The following is an 8954-nucleotide window of genomic DNA, read 5'->3' as shown; positions in this document are numbered from 1 at the left end:
AACATGTCTCAGTCTTATGTCGACATGACTTTTAATGTTGACACGACATGACTTTTAATGTCGACATGACATGACTTCTCATGTTGACATGTCTCAGTCTTTATTTATTTATTTATTTATGATTACTGGGCAGTCAGCACAGCTGGTGTGCACCCAGGAAAAAAAAAGGGAATCACAGTATTAGGTACAATTATATACTAACTAATGTGGTGTTGATTGTTTGTAGTCTTATGTCAACATGATTTTTATATCAACATGACTTCTCATGTCAACATGCATGACTTCTCATGTCAACATGCATGACTTCTCATGTCAACATGCATGACTTCTCATGTCAACATCACTTCTCATGTCGACATGCATAACTTGTCACGTCGACACATACACGAGTCCACATCATACATGAACTCGACATAAACGGCGTATTAGTAAACATTAAACCCGCAAAATTTAAAATTTTATGATGGCAATCGACAGTCGCTCAACCTTTGGTACTAACGGGCAATTGATCTTGCCTGTGTGTCACCCCCTTGCTCGAGTGAAGCAGTCTGCATTGGAAAATTCGGGGAGTGAGGATTGCTTGTAGGCGTGAGAATACAAGTGTTGGGAGTGAGAGCGTGAGATTGAAGGCCAAATCGTGAGAATCACGCCTAGGGCGTGAGAGTTGGAGCCTCTGTAACTTAGTAAGTTACATATTAAAGCGCCTATGGAGAAAATATTGTAATTGTTCATATTTCAGCCAGGAAAGAAGATATCGAGCTCTAAACAACAGGTAAGTTACAGTTGACAGTTCCTAACTCCGGACAATTCCAATGTTTGGCGTCATATTGTAGCAATAGCTAGTTAGGCCCCTATTTGGTAATTATTAGTTTCTCATCCAGTCTTTCTAATTATTATGCTGGCGGGAGGGCATTATCATTAGGCCATTATAATATTAATACACTGATGTCCAAATTTTCTTTTTCTTTCCTCTCACAAGTTAACAGTTGTAATTGGGCTCTATCGACTTCATCATAGTGGGATTTCAGTTGAATGTTGCAAAACTGTCGAAAATAGAATCCACTGCAGTAATTTGCCAAGGAAACCTGGATATGTATAGTGTACTGTATCGTTAATTTTAAAAATACCGCCATGTTTCAATGCAAACTATGATGGTTTGGTATCACGTGTTCTTCTGACCATGCACAGAGTAAGTAATGGCTTACCATGCAGTAGCCTAAGAAGGATACGGGCGGTGGATGAGAAACTAATAATCACCAAATAGGGGCCTTATCGTTATCAGATCTGACAGCACTGATATCAGTAGTTCTCAAACAAACAACTCTTTACAACACACACTCCAAAACTATATCTATTGTGTGATTTGTGTCCCTCTTTACAGGTTTCGTATTACATTAAATGCGTGCGTGTGTGTGTGTTAATAACTAGCTATGTGGATACATCCAATATATTTCATACAAGTTAAGCTTATTACAGGTATTTCTACATTACCCCCTCTTTGGAAGAGACATGTCCCATGTCTAGTCATCATATCTTGCAGGTCTCTGTCGGTTCAATCTTTGTGGTTATCTATGCTGTCTCTGATTTGAGATTTCAGGTGTGTTAATTTCCTCTTGAGCAGGCCCAGTGTCATCATCTTCCACAAGTTGTAGTGTTGTGCCAGGGGGTTGCAGTTTACTCTGACCTGGAGGTGACAATGGGTTGACCTGTTTTTGTGGGTGATTCTCTTTCTCTTGGATTTGAACTTCTTGATGGCAGGGCTTAAGACGATCAAATTGTACCACTTGTCTTCTCCTGCTTGCCTGTGTGTCTTGAATTCTATAAACAGTGTCTGAAAGGCATTTAATTACTTTATATGGTCCAACCCAGGGAGCTAGCAGCTTCTTGGAATTTCCATAGGATTGCACAACCACACAAGTTGGCCTAATGTAAACTTATCTCCATGCACTTTGAGGTCATAGTGCTCCTTTTGCCGAACAACTGCAGTCTGCATATCTTCCCTGTCAAGGTGATATGCAGTTTCCATTGTTGTTCTTAACTTTGCTGCATACTGACAGTGCTTCTGGGTGTAGTTAGGTGGAGTTCCATAAATGATATCCAATGGCATATATGGCTGGCGGCCAAACATCAAATAAAATGGAGTGTAGCCAGTTGATGCACGTCCGCTGGTATTGTATGCAAGGCACACTTTAGGTAAATAACATTCCCAGTCTTCAGACTAACTATTAATGGCTGTTGTCTGAATTGTGCAATTGGGCCATTCAACCAGACCATCGCTCTGTGAGTGGTAAGGTGTGGTATGTGTCTTTTTGATATGCAGCATGTTACACACCCCCTTGACTACCCTGGGCTCGAATTGTGCCCCCATGTCAGAGTAAAGCTGTTCAGGGAGGCCAAGATGACAAAACATGTTGTCAACCAATTTTCTGGCTACAGTCAATGCTTCCTGATTAGGAATGGCATAGACTTCAACCCATCTGGTAAAATAATCAGATGCAACTAAAATGTACTTAATTGAATGGTCCCATGATGTCTCTTCTGCATAGGATACCCTGTCAATATTTTTTTTAAGTTGGGCTCGACGTTTTTGAGGAGGGGCCTTTCTAGTGGCACAGTTAACACAGGTTTTACACCATTCCTTGACTGCACTTGAATAACCCGGCCAAAAGAACTTTTCTCTAACTCTTGCTAGGGTTTTATCTTCTCCACTCAAACTTCCTGTATGTGATTCCTCTATTACTTCTTCCCTCAAACTTCTGGGTACTACTAACTAGGCCTGAGCCTAATGTGCTCAAAATTTTACCTATTATGCTTTCCAGAATTTCTCAAAATTTCTCCTATTATTCTTTTTTTATTCTTGTATCTAGCCTATTATTCCATAATAATTCTCTGTTTCTGTGGCTAGTCACTTAGTTTTCAAGATGCTCATAAGGAGTTTTGCCAAGAATTAATTAATATTCATTATATGAAGCATTCCATCTTACACATCGTTTTTGTAACCATATATCTATGTAGTTACAGAAAACTTAGAAAAACTATGTGCAGTAACAAGAGTTCATAATAATATAAACTGGTAGTAATAATTCAAGTGCTGTCAATTATTGGCTGTTAGTGTATTTAAACTGTAGCTATAGCTACATACTGAGATAATGATATCAATCAATATACTCAAAGACTTGAAGAAGATACACTAGTATAAGATGTACAAGCTTCAGAGTTGTAGATAATCATCCAGTTAAATCCCTGATAGTAACTGCAGATTGTTAACTTGAAATGACCTGACTGCTCTATTAGAGTATTTGAACGTTTTATTAAAGTAGATCGATCTTTTAGAAGCTTTTCAGCCAGCACTTTGTAGCACTCCTATAATAATGTCAGCTATACATCATTCTTAGTAGCTTAGGCCACTCCAATTGGTAATTATGTTTCTGGCCCACCGCCCGCATCCTTTTTTGGAGAAATGTGAAATTTCAGAAATACATAGGTAAAATAATGCCATTGGGCTGCAACAAGTATTCTAAATCAAACTATCTAAGTGATGTAATTTGTATTTTATCTGTGAAAACCTGCAAGAAATGGACATAGTGCATAGTACAGATCGATATACTCTAATAGAACAGTCAGTAAATCACAAAAAGTACTCCAATTGAGCAGTCACTTCATTGTTGCTGAATTCCACCCGTCCGCGCCTAAAACTGATTTTCAAAGAACCATAAACATAATATTCTCAAAATTATATAGGAGTTTCTTCCATTATTTTCTTCAAACTTCCAGTGAAGAATCCCCTCCTTCAAAACCAACTGGTCCCACAGTTGAGCAAGCAGGTAAGTTTCTCTTGGTTTTCCTTTCAATGTCTGCACATCTGGCTTATTCCTTGTTTCCAGTGCCCTTAAATGGGACCAACTATATCATCGTCTAACTGTTTTGTTCTGAAGTGGCTATCTCTAACTGCAGTTGTTGGTTCACCAGAAAGTGCTATCACTGATACTTGTGGTTCCAGACCATCTGAGTTGCATTTCCCTGATTCCTTGTCATCTGGTCTCCTTGATAGTGTGTCAGCATTTTGGTGTCGCTTGCCTTGTCGGTGAATGATGGCAAAGTTGTACTCTTGGAGTTTCTCTATCCACCGTGCCAACTGCCCATCTGGCTCTTTAAAGTTGTGCAACCAGGTCAGGAACTGTGGTCTGTCCATAGGGCAAAATTTCGGCCCAAGTGGTAAGGACAAAAGTGATTGGTGAATGTCACAACTGCCAATAGCTCCTTTCTGGTAACACTGTATTTTCATTCAGCTTTACTCAGTGTTCTGCTTGCATAAGCTATGACTTTCTCCTCTCCCTCACTAATTTGAGACAGTACTGCACCAATCCCTCCTCAACTGGCATCGGTGTCTAATAGAAATGGCTTAGAAAAATCTGGGAATGATAGGATTGGAGCACTAGCTAAATGGTTTTAAAGTGTGGCAAAATCTGTTTCACATTCCAATGTCCAAGCAAATTTCCTACCATGCTCTGTCAGCCTATGTAAAGGATGGGCAATTTCCACAAAGTTTCGGACAAACCTGCGACAATATGAAGATAAACCTAGAAACTGCTGAACTTCCTGAACTGACTTAGGAGTAGGCCAGCTGGTCACCTTGGCAGGGTCAGTTGTGACCCCTTCTCTTGACACAATGTGTCCTAAGTAGGAAACTGATTCTCTACAAAATGAGCATTTGCTTGGTTTTAGACGTAACCCAGCCTCTCTCAACTTCTGTAGGACGCTGCTTAAGTTATACAGGTGCTCCTCGAAATCCCAGCCAATAATAATCACATCATCCAGATAGACAAGGCATTGTGTCCACTGAACCCCCGCCAACACTAGACCATAAGTCTCTTAAAAATTTTTTACCGAGGCAAAGTTTATACATTGACCTAATTGAAAGGGCCTGCTTCTGACTCAACCGACTCACAAACACTTTCAAGTATGGGTGGTACAGTATTTACAGGTTGACTCTCTGGTTGGATGGAAGAAACTGTTTTAGAAGACTCTGAGCATTTTTCTACATGTCAAGTAATGCTCCAGCTTAGACAATGCTAGAGTATACCATGCTGCAATTACTAGACTAGTTTAATTGTACTCAACACAAAAACTGACTTACTCCGGAGATATTTTGAGTGGTCAAGCCATCCATTAACTGAAACAGAGGTCATAGTCATGCACATATACTTGTTTATTGATCTGATATAAAGTCAGAGATTATCTCTTTCATGTGATGCTCAACTGCATGTGCTAAGCATATCAAACTAGGGTGTCTGGGAGTATGCTCCTCCAAGGAAAATTTTGAAAATATACATGACACATGGAGGCTATTTTTTGATTGTAACTGCCAATACATAATACACATGATCAATTAGCTCAATGCAATGTCATGCAGTTGACTCACTGGAACTTTTGAAAAGTAATTTAAAGACAATATAAATGTAGATGATTTAGTCCAAGGCAGTGTAATGAGAACATGACTGCTCTATTGGAGTATCTCGATTTTATTCATACAAATTCAAGTAGCTGAAAAGTGGTCCAACCAATGCCAGACCATGTCACTGTGGGCTCCAACACTACAACCATAGATTCTATCATGTGTGGTGCAGTAATGCTGTTTAGTAACGTTTGAGTAGAAAATTCGGCTACCAAAACTCAGACCTGCTCAGCCTGGATTGTTGAGTATTTTTGCTGCCTTGGTTGCCTCAATGGTAGCTACACCACTGGTGTTATATTATAGTCTGTGTTTTTTGGCAATGAAGATACTATTGTCTCAAATACACATTGCATTTTTACACTGGTCTTACTATATATATACTCTATGGGTTCTAACTAAAATTAAGAATACTGTTAAGCATACATCTTGCATACTCACAGGATACTACAAGAGGTATATCTATGTTGTATTTGAGACAATACACATATGTAGCCTTTTTTAAGCAGTCACAGTAGAAAAGTATCATTTGACAATTTGGTTCATTCACATGATATTTTCTTGGCTTTAATGTCTATAATTCAATGGTTAATACACTTTTTGTGGTTAGTGTATTAAGAGGTATGTGTTTGTGTTCAGCATTGGTGATGCCAAGAGAAGATAGCTGCTGGATTTATGGAATGTATTTACTACCCCTATATACCACACTTCACTTCAATTTTAAAAACTATAGATATCATAAAGGAATATAAATCAATTGTGGGTGGAGCTCCATAGTGCTGATACACTCAGCAGAAAACTGTATTTCTGCTATCTTTAGTTGTTAGTGTCACAAAAGAGAAAATGTGACTGAATTTGACAAAACCCGGCTTCGACGCACAAAACTTCGTTAGGAGATATGGCGATTTTAAGTAATCATTGTGTAATAACTTCCCAGTGCCTACAGCCGTGCAAACAAAATTTGCACCAAGTATGCATCTATTTACTAGCTATCACTGAGTGGGTGTATACATTTCTGATACCCAAAATCAGCCCTGTTTTGGGCAGCTTTTCTCGAGTGAGTAATAATATCACAGGTGATAGTAATAGGGTGGGAGGGTGGGGGTGGATGGTGGTCTTAATATGCGGGTATAAAATGGAGTAAGAAGACGATTGGAATCCAGAGGCCAAGTTTGAGCTCTCCATGGCCCTCAAATCACTCCAAATTGACCGAGAGCACTATTGGTGAGCTCTCTGTGAAGTCCCAGCTCACTACGCACCATTATCACAAAGCCATGGCCATTCAATGGCGCCAATCTCCCACTCGTGGCTTTGACAGGGTCGGAAGAAAGCTGCCACAGAAACCAGACTTGCCAGTCCTGAAGGAAGTACAGTGTGGAATGTAATAGTGTATTAGGCCAGCAATCCATTTCTGGTAAAAACGTAAGTTTGATTTTGTGTGTGTGGAAGCCTTGTTATGTGAAATCCGGTCACAAATAAACATTAAAATGTTCAAAAACACACAATTAAACACACTTCAGAGACATCATGTGCTATGACTGATGTGCAAAAAGCACAGTACAGGCATGGCAAGGAAGCTATCAAAATAAAATATTTCATGTAACTGTACAATGCTGTAGTACAATGCTGTACACATACATAAACATGAGCAATACTATAAAATAACGAATCACAAGCTGTTAGTACTTTTTCCACAAAGTCACAGGTATAATAAAAGATCGTATACATTTAATCAAAAGGTAAGCTTCATCTTATCCCATATTATATGGCATCTAATTCGGCTATTTATCAGTCATGATCTAGTTAAGATGTATAGGACCTTTCATTGCACTTGTGGCTAATTAATGAAACAAATGAAGAGAGCAGCTTATATTGTGGCAACAATTGTGATCATAACATGCTTGAAATGTTGGTTTTCTACAATCTTTGATAATAATTTGTGCCACAATAATAAACTGTAAGTTGCTTTTAATTTGCACAAGTACAATGAAAGATCCTATGCATCTTAACTACTGATAAATAGCTGAATTATGTAGATGCCATAATATGATGTGATAAATGTACTGCAAAAAACTTTAATGCATAATATGACCTTTCGTTATACCTGAGACTTTATAGAAAAAAATACCACAGTCCCTGTATATATACAGAATGTACTAAGAGAGTGCTATTGTAGCTACCTATAGTGCTGCATGATTTTTGTGCAGGGGAAAAAACAAACACACACCACATAGTTTGCAGTTTAAAGCAAAACAAACATAGCTGTATAGCTGCAGTAATTAGCTACTAACATTTATAACTTTATGAATCTTCTTGAATATAAACAAATTGAGTCCCTGAAATACCCCTAAAATTCAATCTCACTGCACTGCTTTTGACCCAGACCCCCTAGATAGAGCATGCCAAGTGTGCATATGGAATGTTCAGACTTGGGCATGACCATTCATGTGTATAAAATTAAAACATGATAATATTATATAGGGGCCCCACATTAACTCTTTGCCCTGGGCTCCTTAATTTCTCTGGGCAGCCCTGTTAACAGATCCAGTGTGGTCCTGGGTATGTTGATTATGATGTTGATACAGTGAACACTCAGACCTTTTTCTAAAATCCTATTTCTGAAGTGGTTGATACAATGACCCAACTGTGATTGTAATGACTGTTCAATTAGAGATATTTATATTATTCTTATAATATAGTGTGCTATCTTGTAGGTCTAATGTACACATTTTCTGTAGTGGCATGGTTCAGACAGGCCATGTTCCCCTATATACTCTCCAATAAAAATTCATAAGGTCACACGAAGTTGTGTTTCTGGTATTTATGGTCCTACAAACTCCCTGCCCAAAATCGATCAGTAGTAACAACAGGAACAATGCATTGAATTGAAGTAACATTTTCTCCACAGCCAAGGCAACAAATTTGATATGTTTACAAATCTTCTATGTGTCACTGTATAGGTAGGGACACAGGTCACCCTGTAAATGAATAAAATTTTGAAAACCAGCAGCTCATGTATGCACCTCAAGATACTCCAGTGGAAACTAGTTGCATGCTACGTAAATAAATGAACACTGTTGTCAGCTATTTTCAAAAGTTTATATTATGCCATATAATAATTATGTTGGTTTTTTTGTTTGTTTTTATCTGCTTTACCAGTTAGGCACTAGAGGGCTAATTAGTAACACTAATGGGATTATAAGACATTTCCACATAACACCAGAACGTAATATTATAATATGGTTGAAGTGTGTTAAGTGGAACTCCAACATTCATATTGCTCTGATCTGCTCTAGTGTCTCAACTCTAGAGTCTCAACTGTTCACTTGTCAACAGAAGCAAAGTCTTAGCCACGTGTAGGATGTGTATGTGTCTGTAATGCCACATGACATTTTTCATTAATGTGTGATAAATATATTGGTTGGTGATGCAAGAAGGAATTCAAACATCTCTATCAACACAACACTGCTGTTCTGAATCAACAGATGTTACAATTTCATTA

At 38.4% G+C, this 8954-nt stretch overlaps 1 long non-coding RNA gene across 1 annotated transcript; it reads left to right on the top strand.

Annotated features, from left to right (window-relative positions):
* Nucleotides 1-480: 480 nt before the first annotated feature.
* Nucleotides 481-8556, top strand: LOC136251607 (uncharacterized). Its single transcript, XR_010699129.1, has 3 exons — nucleotides 481-683; nucleotides 740-772; nucleotides 8413-8556. It is a non-coding gene; the product is annotated as an uncharacterized lncRNA (long non-coding RNA).
* Nucleotides 8557-8954: the final 398 nt, after the last annotated feature.

Source organism: Dysidea avara, chromosome 1 (assembly GCF_963678975.1).
Source record: "Dysidea avara chromosome 1, odDysAvar1.4, whole genome shotgun sequence".
NCBI lineage: Eukaryota > Metazoa > Porifera > Demospongiae > Dictyoceratida > Dysideidae > Dysidea > Dysidea avara.
Note: the sequence above shows the minus strand (reverse complement) of the source record. Positions and strands in the feature narration are given on the sequence as shown.